The following is a 17,955-nucleotide window of genomic DNA, read 5'->3' as shown; positions in this document are numbered from 1 at the left end:
CACCCAAACAGAGCAGATCTGTGCCGGTTATGTCAATAACGTATCTTGGAGTTCTGCTTATTTTTCCCACCAAGTTTCATCCCGAACCCTCCACACTAAGCGTGTTCCCAGATTTTAGGTTCCCCCCTCCAACTCCTCCCAACTTCACCGGATCTGGTCAGGATTTAAAATAAGAGCTCTGAGACACAATATCCTTCCAAACATCAAATTTCATTAAGATCCCATCACACGTTCGTAAGTTAAAAATACTTCATTTTTTCTATTTTTTACGAATTAACCGGCCCCCACTCCCCCCCAGATGGTCAAATTGGGAAAACGACTATTTCTAATTTAATCTGGTCTGGTCTCTGATACGTCTGCCAAATTTCATCGTCCTAACTTACCTGGAAGTGCCTAAAGTAGCAAAACCGCGACAGACCGACAGAATTTGCTATTGCTATATGTCACTTGGTTAATACAAAGTGCCATAAAAATATAGGCTATCAATGATAGCAAGACCGAACCCAGGAACCAGGACTAGGTCCCCTCCCTCTCCCTCCAAAAAATGTTTATCCAACACAAAAAGATGTTTAAAGCATAAAACGTGTGAAATCCAACATTTTATGTATAAAACATTTTATGGTCGGGTGGAGGGGGATACGTGGGAGGATCCTTCCAAGGGGTGGATTTATCACGGGGAAGCGCATTTCCAAAAAGGGGATGCTGGATTTTCCAGCTTTATTTGAAAAAAAAAAACATTTTTGGTTACTTTTTAAGTAACCAAAAAATTCGAGGGAAATTAGGCCACCTCCCCCGCCCCTTATTGATCAAAATTGTCCGATCAAAAGTTTGAAAACACAATTTAGCCATACAAAAATAATATGCAAATTTCGTTTTAATTATTCAGTTACGATGAGCCAAAATCAAAATCTACATTAATTCAAATGCGTTCAGAAATTAAATAAAAAAAGTTTGTTTCCGTGAAAGTAAGGAGCGGCATTAAAACTTAAAACGGATAGAAATGACTCCGTATATAAAAGGGGCTGTCCCCTCCTCAACGCCCCGCTCTTTATACTAAAGTTTTCTATTGTTTTAAAAAGTACAACTGTGACAAAGAGATAAATTTTAGCGTAAGGAGTGGGGGCGTTGATGAGGAGACAGCCCCTTTCATATACTGAACCCATAAAGGAGGATGAAGGGATTAGACCTTCCTGCTCCCCCAAAAAAATTTCTCCAACACAAGAGACGTATTAAAAATACATTTGTTTTTTAAGGTTTCTTTTTGCAACCCCTCCCCCCAGCAAGCCTTAAATGGTATTAAAGTTAAAATAAACCAACCCAAGTTTTTTTTTAAACTTTTAATAGACTTCTAAATTGCATTTTGAGATCCGATGACAGGTTATGGTTTTAAACCGACAAGACCGGAAAGATAACGAATAAAGTTTGTGCGTAATGTATCAAGAAATAATAAATATTAGGGTGGCATTTCGGGTTTGGTCAAAGCACCTGCTATTGAAAGTTGTAAGAGAATTAATAGTAGATCTGAAAACGCTTTGACTGCGTAATTGTTTTGAATATGGGAAGCAATTAATTTTGGGTTTACTCCCAAAGCAATTAATTTACGTGCACGGAATAGTTCGTACAGTCGAGAAAATACTAGGGAAATTATTGAAGAAAAATTATCGTTAATACAAGAAAGTTAGAGAGATCTGGAGTGCGTGTTGATGGGGGATTTTAATGCGAATACCGGTATGGAGGCTGAGATCTTAGATGTGTTGATCCCAGATTTAGGTGATTTTGTCCCAATTTGTTGTAGAATACCACGAAGTAACAAGGATGAAAAAACAAAAATAAATATATGGCGAAGAAAGCTCCTGGCGCTTTGTGGGGAACATGATCTGATGATTACTTGCCTTTCGGGACCAACTCCTAGTGTTGTAGATTATGCGCTAATTAAAACGCAATTTGTACCTGAATCAATTAATATGGGAACATTAGCTTTAGTTAGATCTGATCGTAGACCTATTAAGCTTCAGCTGAAGGTTGGGCAGTTTCAGGACCGCGTCCCACGAGTAAGAAATTTCTACAATGTGGGGTTTAGAAAAGTAGGTTTAGAAAAACGAATTAGAAATTATTTAACAGATAAGATATTGAGGCATTTAAAAGAGAGCTCTTGGAATCGCATGTAAAAAATAAGTTGAAAGCGTTAGAGGACAATGAAAAAGATGCACATGGTGTAATTATGCAGTTAAATGAAATAAATGAGCAGTTGTGTAGAGTCGTGTGGCCTGCCAAAAAAATATAAAAAAGAATGAGCCATATTTTGATTTGAATTGCAAGTTAATTAAATTAAAAAAAACTATTTTTTAGTAACTGAAAGTAAGGAGCCACATTAAAAGTTAAAACGAGCAGAAATTAGTCCGTGAATAACAGGGGCTGTTCCCTTCTCAACGCCCCGCTCTTTACGCTAAAGTTTGACTCTTTCTCTCAATTCTGCTTTATTAAACAGTAAAAAACTTTAGCGTAAAGAGCGGGGCGTTGAGAAGGGAACAAACTAGTTTTTTATATTTAATTTCTGAACATTTTTGAATTAATGCATGTTTGATTTTGGCTCTCCGCACATAAATTATGAAAATGAAATTTGTATATTAATTCTTTTTTTGGCTAAATGGCTTTCTCTTAGTTTTGATCAGACAATTTTGAGAAATAAGGGGTGGGGGAGGAGGCCTAATTACCCTCCAATTTTTTGGCAACTAGAAATTTTAATTTTTATCGAACATTTTTATTAGTAAAAAATATACGTAACTTAAGAATTAACTTGCATAATGAACTTTTATATTCTTATATTTTTATTCCGTATATGAGGGGGTTTATCCCTTCGTTAATACCTCACTCTTTACACTAAAGCTTAAATTTTGTCCCAACTCTTTAAGAATGACCCCTGAATCAGAAAGGCCGTAAAATAAATAGTTGAAATTACTAAAAATACTTTAGCGTAAAGAGCGAGGTATCTAGGAGGAGATGAACCCCTCATATATGTAATAATCTCTGTTCGTTTTAAGTTTTAATGCTATCCCTTACTTTCAGTTGAAAAAACTTCTTCATATTTATTTTTTCATTGATTTTTTATAATAATACTAGAAAATCCTGCGCCCCCTTCATTGAATTTCTCTTCCCCTGTGACATATTCCTCCAAAGAAAGATCCTCTCGCATATCCCCCTCCCCTCGACCTCCCCCCAACCCAAAATAGTCCCCCTGAAAAACTGTACACTTCCCAATAACCATTACTGTGTATAAACACTGGTCAAAGTTTGTAACTTGCAGCCCCTCTCCTGGGGACTGAGGGGGAGTAAGTCATCCCAAAGACATATTTATTAAGGTTTTCGACTATGCTGATCGAATTGGCTATCTCAAAATTTTGATCCGTTGACTTTGGGGAAAAAATGAGCGTTGGAGGGGGCCTAGGTGCCATCCAATTTTTTGAACAGTTTCCTTGTTTGGCCTGTGCTAGCATTGATTTGCAAGATGAAGATCTGCATTATATTGTGAATATTTGGAAAATATACATGAGGATATGCAAACTCGGTTTAGTGACCTACTCGGGATGGATATACCGATTTAGGTTTCAATTCCTTTCGAAGTTAATGTTGCCGAAATAGACATATCTTTGCATGAGCCCCTCAACGAAATACAAAGTGATGAAATAATGCATGCAAAATTCAAAGATGAAAAGTACAATATATGGAAAACAACCGACATTGCTACAAAGTACCCTTTGCTTTTCCTATGTCTTATCTTGTTGAAGCGGCATTTAGTCGTGTTTCTCAAATGTTATCGAAAGATCGCAATAGACTTGACATTGTGAAAAGGGGTGATCTTCGACTATCATTAACATCAATAGAACCAAATATAAATAAACTCGCCGAGAAGAATCGACCACTGGGATCTCATTGAATATTAAATTAAAAAAAAGTTGATTGTAACGGTAAGTAAGGAGCGACATTAAAACTTAAAACGAACCGAAATTACTCCGCATATGAAAGGGCTTTTTCTCCTCAATGCCTCGCTCTTTACGCTGAAGTTTGACCCTTTCTCTTAACTCTACTTTTTAAAACAGTAAGAAACCTTAGCGTAAAGAGCGGGGCGTTGAGGAGGAAAAGTCCCTTTCATATACGGAGTAATTTCTGTTCGTTTTAAGTTTTAATGTCGATCCTTACTTACCGTTACAAAAACTTGTTTTTTTGTATTTAATTTCTAGACGTTTTTGAATTAATGCATTTTTTGATCTTGGCTCTCCGCACATAAATAATTAAAACGAAATTTGCATATTAATTAATTGCAATTAATCGGAAGATTTTGAGAAAAAAGAAGCGAAGGAGAAGGCCTAGTTGCCCTCCAAGTTTTTGACTACTCAAAAAAGCAACTAGAACTTTTAATTTTTTACAAACGTTTTCATTGGTAAAAAATATACGTAACTTACGAATTAACTTACGTAACAAACTTCTATATTCGTATGTTTTAATTGCGTATATGAGGGGGTTCAACACTCGTCGATACCTCGCTCTTTACACTAAAGCTTAGATTGTGTCCCAATTCCTTAAGAATGACCTCTGAAACACAAAGGCCGTAGAATAAATAGTTGAAATTACTAAAAATACTTTAGCGGAAAGAGTGAGGTATAACGAGGTTTTAATGCTGCTCCTTATAGACATATCTTTGCATGAGCCCCTCAACGAAATACAAAGTGATGAAATAATGCATGCAAAATTCAAAGGTGAAAAGTACAATATATGGAAAACAACCGACATTGCTACAAAGTACCCTTTGCTCTGGGATAAAGCGCAGTTCTACGTTATTGCTTTTCCTACGTCTTATCTTGTTGAAGCGGCATTTAGTCGTGTTTCTCAAATGTTATCAAAAGATCGCAATAGACTTGACATTGTGAAAAGGGGTGATCTTCGACTATCATTAACATCAATATAACCAAATATAAATAAACTCGCCGAGAAGAATCGACCACTGGGATCTCATTGAATATTAAATTAAAAAAAAAAGTTTATTGTAACGGTAAGTAAGGAGCGACATTAAAACTTAAAACGAACAGAAATTACTCCGCATATGAAAGGGCTTTTTCTCCTCAATGCCTCGCTCTTTACGCTGAAGTTTGACCCTTTCTCTTAACTCTACTTTTTAAAACAGTAAGAAACCTTAGCGTAAAGAGCGGGGCGTTGAGGAGGAAAAGTCCCTTTCATATACGGAGTAATTTCTGTTCGTTTTAAGTTTTAATGTCGCTCCTTACTTTCATTTCAAAAAACTTATTTTTTTTTTTATTTAATTTCTGAAAGTTTTGAATTGATGCATGTCTGAATTTGGCTCTCCATGCATAAATTATTAAAATATAATTTGCATATTAATTTTTTTTTTTTGCTAAATGGCTTTCTCTTAGTTTTGATCAGACGATTTTGAGAAATGAGGGGTGGGGAAGGAGGCCTAGTTGCCCTCCAATTTTTCGGTTACTTAAAAAGGCAACTAGAACTTTTAATTTTTAACGAACGTTTTTATTTGTAAAACATATACGTAACTTAAAAATTAACTTACGTAACAAACTTTTATATTCTTATATTTTTGATTATATATATGAGGGGATTTGTCCCCTCGTTAATACCTCGCTCTTCACACTAAATCTTAAGTTTTGTCCCAATTCTTTAAGAATAACCCCTGAATCAGAAAGGCCGTAGAATAAATAGTTGAAATTACTAAAAATAATTTAGCATAAAGAGCGAAGTATTTATCTCCTCCTAAATACCTCGCTCTTTGTGGTAAAGTATTTTTAGAACCCCTAATATGCGTAATAATCTCTGTTCGTTTTAAGTTTTAATGCTTCTCCTTACTTTCAATTGAAAAAAAATTTTTATGTTTATATTTTCATTGCTGTTTTTTTTTAATAGTAATGCTAGAAAACAATGCGCCATTTCCATTGAATTTCTCTTCCCCAATGAAATATTCCTCCAAGGAAAGATCCTCCTATATAGCCCCCTCCCCTGAACCCCACACCCAAACCAAAAAAATTTCCCTGAAAATGTCGGTACACTTCCCAATAACCATTACTGTATGTAAACATTGGTCAAAGTTTGTAACTTGCAGCCCCTCCCCAAAGACGTAGATATGGTAAGTCATCCCCAAAGACATAGTTATTATGGTTTTCGACTATGCGGAACAAAATGGCTATCTCAAAATTTTTATCCGTTGACTTTGGGAGAAAAATGAGCGTGGAAGATTCCCTCCGATTTTTTTTGGTTACTTAAAAAGTAACCAAAAATGTTTTTTTTTTTTAAATAATGCTGTAAAATCCAGCAACTCTTCATGAAAATGCTCTTCCCTGTGGTAAATTCACCCATAGAAACATCCTCTCACGTATCCCACTTCCCCTGACCATAAAATTTTTTATACATTAAACGTTGGATCTCACACGTTTTATACTTTAAACGTCTTTGTGTTGGAGAAATTTTTGGAGGGAGGTGACTGTTTTTCTAACTTGTTTTTCTAAGAAAATTTTTTTTCTAGCTTGTAATTCGATTTCCCGAAAATATTTGTCGCACGTTGGGATCCCTCATGATCTTAAAAAGGATCACAACTTAAGTGAAAACAGATCTTTCTTCAAATATAAGTATGCTACAAGAGTAGCCTATGTTTGAGTTGGAATCGTAGCCTATGCAAAAAAAAAAATATGGAAGGAATTAACAGCTAGAATTTTTTTTATCAGAATGTTTCAATCCAAAATTTGAGATAGCATCCTGCTTTCTATGGCTGTAATGAGAGAAAGGTTAAGATGGCTAGGGCACGCTTTGTGGAAAAAGGATGAATTATTACCAAATACAGTCCTTTTTGGCTGGCCGTCTAGGGCTAAACAGAAAGCTGGTCATCCGCGGTTGGTGTGGGAGGATTTCATGAAGAAATATGGGGATTCATGGGGAATATGGGGAGGATATATATATATATATATATATATATATATATATATATATATATATATATATATATATATATATATATATATATATATATATATATATATAGCAGGCACGTACGCAAGAAATTTTTTTTCGGGGGGGGGGACCTCGAAACAGCAGATATAAAGTAGCAATTTTTTATTTAGTAATGCAAAAAGCACGTATATCGGAAAATACAGATTAACTTTAATTTGTAGTATTGTAGCGGATGGGGGGAAGAAGACTGGAGCCTCAAAAGTACGTTTTAGGCTCAGGTTGTGTTCATAGCGATTTAGAATCAGTGATTAATCTATTATATCCCACTGAAAGGGAAATTTTAGGGTTAACAGTGCGATATGGGTGTTGCAGGGGGTAGTTCTCCTAATGCAAAAACGTAGATTTTAATGAAAAATAATAGTTTCCAAAATTGATCCATAAAAGCTGTACTTTATCCTGAAAAGGGGGGATAAACGCCCTAGTATCAAGGATAATTCTATTTTGCCGTGGAAAGCAAACTCTCTTTACAAAAAAACAACAACAGTACAATTGCTAATTACTTCAAAGAGGGTAAAAAGTTGGACAGAAAACGTATTAATAATTGGGCAGTGACTTGACCGGATAATTGCATGCTGTAAAATCCCCCAAAAAAGGCTTCACAAATGTATCTAATTCTTAATAAACGTCCTATTTTTGCCAGAAATCCCAAGAAACCATTGGGAAATTAAAAATTTCACAAAGTTTCAGGCTAAACAAATGAATTTCAATTAACCTAGGAAATGACAACAAGCTACTGTTGTCGTTTCATGTGCAATTATTTGGTTCCTTGTTGGGTTTAAAATATTCAATAGCATATCACCCGCGAGGCGATTAGTTATCTGATTGTTTCGTACTTAGAGAGGGAGATGATTCACAACAGTGCATTTTAATGTCAAAACATCCCAGCTCTCATTGAACCGTCAGATAAATAAATAGGGTAATTAACTTGAGTGAAAACAGATCTTTCTTCAAATATAAGTAGGCTATTTTTGAGGTGGATTCGTAGCCTATGCAAAAAGAATTCTGGAAGGAATCCACAACTAGAATTTTTTTATCTGAATAGTCCAATCAAAATTTTGAGATAGCATCCTGCTTTCTATGGCTCTAATGAGAGAAAGGTTAAGATGGGTTGGGCACGCTTTGCGGATGAAGGATGACAGATTACCGACGATTGTCCTTTTTGACCAGCGGTCTAGGGCTAAGCAGAAAGCTGGTCATCCACGGTTGGGGTGGGAGGATTTCATAAAGAAAGCTTTAAATGAAATGGGAATTTTCTGGGAGAGTGTAAAGAGGGAAGTTTTGAATATATTGGATTGGAAGAGGACTGAGCTTAGCCGTGTTGGCCTCAGAGGGCTTGGTGCTGCGGTAATTTGTTAGTAGTAGAAGTATTTTTTTGTTCAGAATAGTTGAAAGGCCGAACAATTATACCTTTCGAGATACCACGATCCTTCTGGGAATAGGTCTAAGTTATTAAATTTGCCCGTCGCTTACGTAGCCTATTACAGGGAAGTATACATACATTTTTTGAATGCGGGAGTATTTTCTGCAAGTGAAATTTTTTACGAGGAGAATTTCCCATGGCAGGTAAGTTACTAGGGGGTAAATTTCTCATGACAAATTTTACACCAGGGGAATTTGCTAGAATTCTTACACGAAGTTTTGCCGTAACACCACGATCCTCCTGGGAATATGTCTAAGTCATACCTTTTGTCTGTTGCTTACGTAGTCTTTTATAGGGAAGTATACATACATTTTATGAGTGGGGGAGATTTTCTGCTAGTAAAATTTTTCACGGGGAGAATTTCCAATGAGAGGGAAGTTTCTAGGGGGTGAAATTTTCAGGAGAAATTTAACACCAAGGGAATTTGCTAGAATTCTTATACGAAGTTTTACCGTAAAAAGCAGGGCGATGAGGGAGGGACAATCCCTTTCATATACAGAATATTTTCTGTTCTTTTTAAGTTGGAAGATATACTATCAAACATAAGTTGTCGAGCCAGCTCTTACTAGGTTTTATTTCTCGTTTAAATCTCTTTAATTGCATCTTCAAGATAGATCATTGGCAGGTGGTGAGAACTCCTTGATGTGGCTGAATTAGCGCATTGGATGTTTCCTAAATTTGTGAAGATACATTTGTTATATGGTTTTAAGATATATTAAATAAAAAAACATTTTTTTTTACTGAAAGTAAGGAGCGACATTAAAACTTAAAACGAACAGAAATTACTCCATATATGAAAGGGGCTGTTTTCTCTTCAATATCCCGCTCTTTACGCTAAAGTTTGACGCTTTCTCTCCACTCCATTTTTAAAAACATTAAAAAACTTTAGCGTAAAGAGCGGGGTGTTGAAGAGAGAACAGCCCCTTTCATATACGGAGTAATTTCTGTCCGTTTTAAGTTTTAATGTCGCTCCTTACTTTTGGTTAAAAAAAACTTGTTTTTTATTTATTTAATTTCTGAACGTTTTTGAATTACAGCATGTTTTGATTTTGGCTCTCCACACTGGAATAATTAAAACGAAATTTGCCTATATATTTTTTTTTTTTGGCTAAATGTTTTTCTCATAGTTTTGATCGGATAATTTTAGAGAAAAAGGAGCAGAGGAGGCCTAGTTACCCTCCAATTTGCGGCTACTTAAAAAGGCAACTAGAACTTTTAATTATTTACGAACGTTTTTGTAACTTACGAATTAACTTACGTAACGAACTTCTATATTCGTATGTTTTTACTACTTATATGAGGGGGTTCGCCCCCTCGTGAATACCTCGCTCTTCATACTAAAGCTTATATTGTGTCCCAATTCCTTAAGAATGGCCCCTGAATCACAAAGACCGTAGAATAAATAGTTGAAAATACTAAAAATACTTTAGCGTAAAGAGCGAGGTATTAGAAGGAAGTGAACCCCTCATATGCGTAATAATTTCTGTTCGTTTTAAGTTTTAATGCTCCTCATTACTTTCAGTTGAAAAGTTTTTCATATTTTTTAAATGCTGGAAAATTCTGCGCCCCCTTCATGGAAATTCTCTTCCCCCATGGAAACTTCCCCACAATCGCTCAACCTCCCCCAACCAAAAAATTCACCTGAAAGCATCAATACACTTCCCAAAAACCATTACTACATGTAAACACTGGTCAAAGTTTGTAACTTACTGTCCCTCCCACGGGGACTATGGGGGAGTAAGTCGTCCTCAAAGACATAGTTATTAGGTTTTTCGACTAAGTTGGATAAAATGGCTATCTCAGAATTTTGATGCGGTGAATTTAGGAAAAAAATGAGCGTGGGAGAAGGCCTAGGTGCTCTCCATTTTTTTGGTCACTTAAAAAAGGCCCTAGAACTTTTAATTTCCGTCAGAATGAGTCCTCTGGCGACATTCTCGGACCACTGGGTCGATACGATCACCCCTGGAAAAAATACGGCAAAAAAAAAAACGAAATTCAACATTTTTGTAGATAGTAGCTTGAAACTTCTACTCTCGGGTTCTCTGATACGTTGAATCTGATGGTGTGATTTTCGTTAAGATTGTATCACTCTTAAGGGGTGTTTTCCCCTATTTTCTAAAATAAGGCAAATTTTCTCAGTCTCGTAACTTTTGATGGGTATAACTAAATTTGATGAAACTTATATATTTAAAATCAGCATTAAAATTCGATTATTTCGTTGTAACTACTGCTATATAAAATTCGGTTTTTAAGAGTTTCGGTTATTATTGAGCCGGGTCGCTCCTTACTACAATTTGTTACCATAAACTCTTTGATTAAATTTGTTTTAAGCATTTGAAATTCACTCATGTGAGCGTCTTCACCTCAAAGCAGCCCAGTCTTCAAATGACAGCTAAATCTTTCATTCAGAAAAGGGGCGGATCCAAGGAGGGCACGGGAGCACCCCCCCCCATGACATGATGTTGTATTTTTGGTTGGGACAGCTTGCTCTGGTTTGGGCCTGGACGAAAGTGATTTTTCTTTGTAATTGATTTTTAATAGTTGAGTTTTTCATAAATTTTTCAATATTAAGACTGTTTTTTTTTTGTAAACCAGTTTGAAAGAAGATTTTAGTCACTTTGTGCAGTCTTTGTTAAGTTTTACTAATGTCGCATACCGCCAAAAATTATTTAATTAAATTTAGGTTTATCAACGGAATCTGTCCGTATTACTGCAAAAGCCAACTGCAAGGCGAAGATCTTCATTTTGTAGTAACAAGGAGGAGAAATTAAAATCATAACTTCTTTTTACTGTCAAAAATTTGTTTTTGAGTCTGTCTTGCTATGGCACTAAGGCAAAGAAATTGATAGGCCTATCATTACTTTTTTGGTAGTCTGTTTTGGTTATTTGGGTTTGCTTGTTTTGCAAAGAGGGATGGCTTTTACAACACAGCCTAGTAGTTTTTTAGCGAATTTGTATAATAGAAAATAAATGCACGAGAAGCGCAAAATTTATTAATTTAAGTTTTTGTGAGAAATGATGGCCACTTTACTGCCTATTTTCATCTAATCAAAGCTCCGCATTATACAACATATCACCTCCTCTGTTCATCTTAAAACATTAAAATAAAGGCCAAACTCTTTAATACTTTAGACTATTTCCTCTACCCTACAACGCATAATTGTTGAGGTTCCCTTTATTTTGCGGGCATTTTTTTGTTTGCAAGTTTATCTAAGCAACCTATTATGCCCTCCCCCAAAGAAAATCCTGGATCCAATATTTTCTCTCTGAAAATCGAATTTAAAATAACAAATTTCAAGACATTAAAATGTCTAATAACCAGACAAAGAGCCTGAGTCATAGATCTCAGCAAAGAATATCTAAACAGGTTTTTCGGAAGTGACTCAGAAATAGCAAGTCTCTGACTTGAGAGACCGAGTATTGGGTGCTCAGAGACCGAGTATTGGGCATGTTGCAATCCAATCAAAGATTCTGCCCGGGATTTAGTCTGTGACCGACAACAGGTGGGTTTACCCTACTGGGACACTTGAATCACTCCGCCTATTCTGGAACAGAATCTTTGGTTGGATTGCAACATGTCCAATACTGTGACAAAAGACAACAGGTCTTTTGGAAGCAACCCAGAAAAATGTATAGATTGGGTGTCCAAGATTAAAGTATTTTGTCCCAGTATTGGACATGCTGTAATCCAATCAAAGATTCTGTCCCAGAATAGGCAGAGTGATCAAAGGGTCCCAGTACTGGTTGCCTTACCCTATTGTTTTTATGTCATTATTAATTCATATTGCCCAACCCTAACATTTCCCTTGGCTTCAAAACTCTGCCCACTTTATGCTTTTTAGTTTTGTTGGCGGATGATTTTAGAAAGCTAAAAAATGAACACCTCTAATAATGACAAAGAAACAATATGCAATGATGAGAATCTTGCTAAATGCAGTAATATATTGTTTCAAAACATTGTGATGAAACTAAAGCTTTACCAACTACTCGTCTTCTTCTAACAGCTCCCCACAAGCACTAAGCTGCCTAAGGCTGACATAGCTGTGCTTGCTCCTTCTCTGTTCCAATCTATTCAAATCCTCCCTCTTTATACCTTCCAGGAAGCTCCCTTTTTCACTTAAATCTTTTCTTACTACATCCTTCCACCACAACTGAAGATAATCTGCTTTTTGCTTAGCCCTAAATGATTGGTCAAAAGAAATAATCTTGGGCAAGCTGTCACCCGTCATCTATCTGCAGAATTTACCCTAACCATTTTAATCTTTCTCTCATTATAGCTTAATAAAGCATGATTTCACCATGCTTTTTGTACAGCTTTATGTTCAAAAGATAGTCAGTCTGTTGAGTACCCAGCATAATCCATAAGCAATTTCACAAGCAAATTTTCATCCATATTTTGGAGTGCCCATGCTTTAGAACCATACTTGACTGCTGTCATCATTGTACCTATATAATATTATATTATTATTACAATATTATAATTCTGGTTAAAAGACTTATCTTCCTGTTCTTCAAAACTTTTCTCAACTGTGAAAAAAACACCCTGGGAAAGGGGTAAGGTTAAGAAAATGAAACTTTCAGAAATTTGGCTAGAGACTAAAGTATGTTCTGGGAAGGTATTTTGATGGGTAAATTTCTGCTTTAGCTACTTTTGGCTATCTTAGAAAGGGGTTAGGTTAGGAAAATGAAACTTTCAGGGATGGGTCTGTAGACTAAAGTGTGTCCCAGGAAGGTATTCTGAAGTAACTACCCCTACTCTTTCTCCTTCTGGAGAACCCTGACCTTTAAAAATCTCTGTGTTATAAAAGTGAAACCTTGCAAAATAGATCATCTGCTTAAATGAAGTACAACAAGACTGTTTTCAATTTCACAACTTTGCTCAATCCCAATTTATGAGGTTTTATAGATCCACAAATACATTTCTTAAATTTTGTAAAAAAAAACAAACCTGTTGATATGGCTTAAAATTCTACTCAAACAACAGGAATTGTATTTTCATAACTAAAACCGGAGAAAAAGAAACTGATAACTGAAAATTAACATAAAATTTTGTTTTGTCAAAATTTTGTTAGGTATAGACCTGTCAAGTAGGCAAATTTTTAAGACTTTAAATTTTAAAACTTTAAGACAGTTCGCATCTAGCATTCATTCAGTGCAGTCGCATTTCGCTAGCTCTGATAATTTGTGACGTGTGATTTGACCAGTCAACAACTAATTGAATTTAAGCCGGATTAACTCTGTACCTGTTTGGAATGAATAATGAGCGAAATACTTTTGAACTTGTAATTGAAACTTGTTAGATAAATTTATAAACTTGTATATGGTTACGGCTTAAGGATTATTTATGGATTGTGGCTGTGAGTTAGTATTCAGCACTACTATCATCTGAATTGTGCATTGAAATATTTGGATTACTTGCAAATCACTGGATTACTAGCCCCACTCAAAGATAAGTTATTATTTATTCTCATTGCATTCATTTAGCCAGTGCGGATCATTTCATAATTGTGCTTATTGAGAATTTCTCTGTGGATATACCTCTTTCACTTAATTGTTTTTGGACTGATGCCGAGCGAGTGAGTGAAATTTGCTTATCATGGACAATTGGAATACCAGTACGCTTTATTATTGCCCAGTTTTGAATTTGGTCAGCACAATCTCGATGAGGGGTTGGACCATCAGTCTATTGTGAAATACGCTAGTGATTTTTTCCCGTATGAAGATGTTCTTGGAGCTAAGAAACTTTTGTATAGCAATTGCTTCCCAGATGAGCCTATACCTCGTCGTTCGGGATCCAGTGCTAAGAATAGTTCATTGTCGGACATTATTGCTACTCTTTCTTGCTGCTCTGCAGAAAATATTGATATTCCAGAGTTCGTGATCAAATCCCCCTCTGAAGTCCCTAGCATTCCGGCGTCAGCTTATTCTATGCTTACTGCCAAAGTCAACCAGTGCCTTGATCAGTTAAAATTGCTTGCTCACCTCAATAGTCCAACAACGTCTATTAATAGTTCTTTGGTCTCAGATAGTAAGGGTACCAATCACAAACCCTTGTACGCCATTGTTCTTAAATATCCGCCTCCAGAACTAAGAGACCCCGTTTCTCGCAAGGAAAGGCTTGATTCTTTCGCCGGACATGACGGTATTGTGTCGGTAAAGTCTGATCCGGTAAGGAAAAGATGGGTTGTTGTTATGCGGGATAAAGTTTCCGCCAATTCTCTTGCCGCATCTGCTGTTGCGAGCTATCCAAATATTCTTGCTAAAGTGATTTATCGCAAACCTCTTGGAGTAATTAGGGGACTTCCCGATAGTGTGTCTAGCAGTATACTCATCTTCGTCATTCCTGGTCTTGTTGAGGCCAGCCAGATCGGCTCTTCTCATACATTCCATTTAGAGTTCCTTGATTCCGCTGCACTAAAATCTGCCATCGCTACAGGTCTGCACTTGGGTTACAAGTCTTTTAAAATATCGGAATACAAAGAATTGCCCAGATGGTGTCTTAGATGCCAAAGTATCCATCATTCGTTAGCTCACTGCCCATGTGCCCCAAATGAGATGAAGTGCTCTAAATGTTCTGGATGCCATTCCAATGCTAAAGACAATCCTTGCTTAGAGGCTCTGAAATGTGCCAACTGCGGTGAAGCTCATGTTTCCTATAGTATGAATTGCCCAGTGATAAAACGCGCTCTAAACTCTGCTCCAAAATGAACCAAGCCACTATTTTAAGTTTTGCTTCTCTTAATATTAACGGCACAAAAGACAAAGACTTGTTAATTAATGAATTATTAGTCCATGACATAGTGTTCTTGCAAGAACATCTTTTGACCAAATCAAAACGTTTCTAGCCTGAAGCAGTCTTCTGTCCACCATTTCTTTTCGTAAGAGGCCAAGAAAACTACAGGACACCCTTCAGGTGGCCTAGAAATTTTTTTCTGTTCCCTATTAAAGCCCTCTGTGATTCATTGTGATGATAACATTTTAGCGATTCAATGTGACAGTACTGCCTTTATAAACGTTTACTTACCTTGCGATCGACGTTCTATAGCATTGTTCACATCTTTTGCTAAATGTTGCTCCAGTTTAAAGTCTCTACTCGAAAGTCTACGTTTGAAAGACCTAAATTGGGTTTTAGCTGGTGACCTTAACTGTGACATTCTTGGTACCTCCGATAGATCAATCCTCTTGCTAGAATCCCTTCCTAGCATATATCACGTCGCAGTTAAGAGCCTCCCATTCACGTATATTCATAACAGAGGCTGTTCAAAATCGAACCTGGATCACGTGATCTCTTCCAGTTCCAGCTTAATATCATCGATTGTCAGCTTGGACAAAGAGAAGATTGACGACGATCACCTTATTCTTAGCTGTAATTTGTCCTGTGAGCTATCTGGCAAAATACTTTCAGCTCAGCCGAAGTGGCATACAAAGTTGAATTGGGATCGTGCTAATGTCCCACTATACCTTGCTACGCTAACTGCTTTACTCTCGACCATAAAAGTGCCATATCACCTGCTGCAAACGTCAGTTTCCTCGCCTTCAAGTACAGTTGATCTAAATTTCTATTATTGTCAAATCGTCCATTGCCTTAAATCAGCTTCCAAAGCTGCAGTGCCTGTGGATAAAGTTAGGATTGGTACAAGAAAGCCTAATTGGAACGTTGATCCTGAAGTAAAACGTGCTAAGCAAAAAGCCAAATTTTGGCTACGTATGTGGATATTATGTGACCGACCATCTTCCAGAGCTGTTTTCTCTGTGAAACAAAAGTGTAAACTTGAATATAAGGCCAGTTTGAAGAGGGCACGCTTGAATGCATGGCCAGGCCCCACCGATAAGGCCTCCTGGAATAAGGTTATTAATAGTGAGAAATGTTCCCCATCTACCCTATCTTGTCTCCAGCTAGTTAATTTTGTTGATCATTATAAGCGTGTGTTCAGTGTATTTAACAGTTTTCTTCAGTCTTTTTATTATAAGTTGCTTAAACCGCTTTTACCATACCGTCTCCTGCAGGCTCATGTCCAGCCTGTAGCAATATCTGAAATTCGCCGGGCTTTAAGAAAAATTAAGCGTTCAAATAGCCTTGATAGTGACGGCCTTTCTTACCGATTTTTTGCTTATGATTGTCCTGCTCTACTTAACCATCTACAAATATTTTTCCAGTTTTGCTTAGCACAGTTGCTTGTTCCTGATAGTTTCCTTTGTGGCCGTGTAACGTCTATTCAAAAGCGAGGCAAGGACCCCACGTCATGTGTGAATTATCGTCCCATTACAGTATCGTGTTTCTTAAGTAAGTTGCTTGAACATTTGTTACTACCAGAAATTGAGTCGAATTGTGATTTTACGCCTTTTCAATTTGGTTTTCGGAAAAGTTTCGGTTGCTCCCATGCACATCATGTTTTAAGCCGACTCATGAAAGATGCCGTAAAAGCTAAAATGTCTTTATACTGTCTTACTGTTGATATTTCTGGAGCTTTCGACAATATTGTGCACTCTCAGGCTCTATTTTTCCTTGCGTCTTCAGGTGTTAATCCTTCCGTACTAAGTTTATTGTCTTCTTGGTATTCAAAGTCTAAAATTCAAGTTACCTGGAATGGCCAAATATCTGACCCGGTAAAAATTAATAAGGGAGTTCGGCAAGGTGCCGTATTGTCTCCTAGTATATTTAAATGCGTGCTTGCATCGTGCCTGCGTCCCCTTAGAAGTTCTGTTTTTTACGGTAATACTGGTTTGTCTTCTATTGCATATGCAGATGACGTTCTTCTTGTTGCCCGGACTCGCCGTGGATTGCTTTCTAATTTTACTATATTAACCAATGAACTATCTAAGATTGGACTGTCAGTTAATGCGTCTAAATGCGAGTTTATTTGTTTTAATAGCTCTTATGCGGTCGCTCCATTCGTTACTGGGACTGCAGTTCTACCATGTTCTTCTTTAGTTAGTTGGCTTGGTCTGTGTTTCGGCCCAACACTTCCGCTACCTGTTCATCCCTAGTGAATCAAGCCGTGAAAAACCTACGCGTCGCTTACGGAAAAATATCCCCAAACAAAAGCCGTTACAACCGCGATGGTTTGTGCATGATTTATAACGCTTATTGCGCCCCTGTGCTTTTGTTTTTATCAGGCATGGCTCATCTGTTTCGTAAGAAAGATCGACATACTCTACATACGGCTTATTTCAGATATTGCAAATTCCTCCTCCGGCTTCCTAGATGGCACCGAAACAAAAAAATAATTGCTCGATTTGGTTTAGTAGATGTGCCTTCTCGGATTCGGTCTTCCAGTGATGATTTATGTAAAAAGACTGTCAACTTTATTCACGTTTATGACCCTCTGCAGCCTTTTTTCCATATAGATACTGGTTGATTAGTCCATATTGTCTTTTGTTAGTTTGAATTTTGTTTTTCTTCGCTGTTTATCGTATTTGTTTTTGTTTATTTATTTATATTTATTTATAATACTCTGTACTTTATGTTTTTTATACTTTACGGGTAATAAAGTTCATTCATTCATTCA

General features: G+C 36.7%; 1 protein-coding gene across 5 annotated transcripts in view; it reads left to right on the top strand.

Annotated features, from left to right (window-relative positions):
* The window catches only part of LOC136027398 (protein misato homolog 1-like), an 88,825-nt gene that overhangs the window by 29,671 nt on the left and 41,199 nt on the right, over window positions 1-17,955 (top strand). The window lies entirely within an intron of this gene.

Source organism: Artemia franciscana, chromosome 5, assembly GCF_032884065.1.
Source record: "Artemia franciscana chromosome 5, ASM3288406v1, whole genome shotgun sequence".
Taxonomy (NCBI): Eukaryota; Metazoa; Arthropoda; class Branchiopoda; order Anostraca; family Artemiidae; genus Artemia; species Artemia franciscana.
This window is presented reverse-complemented; position numbering and strand designations above follow the sequence as displayed.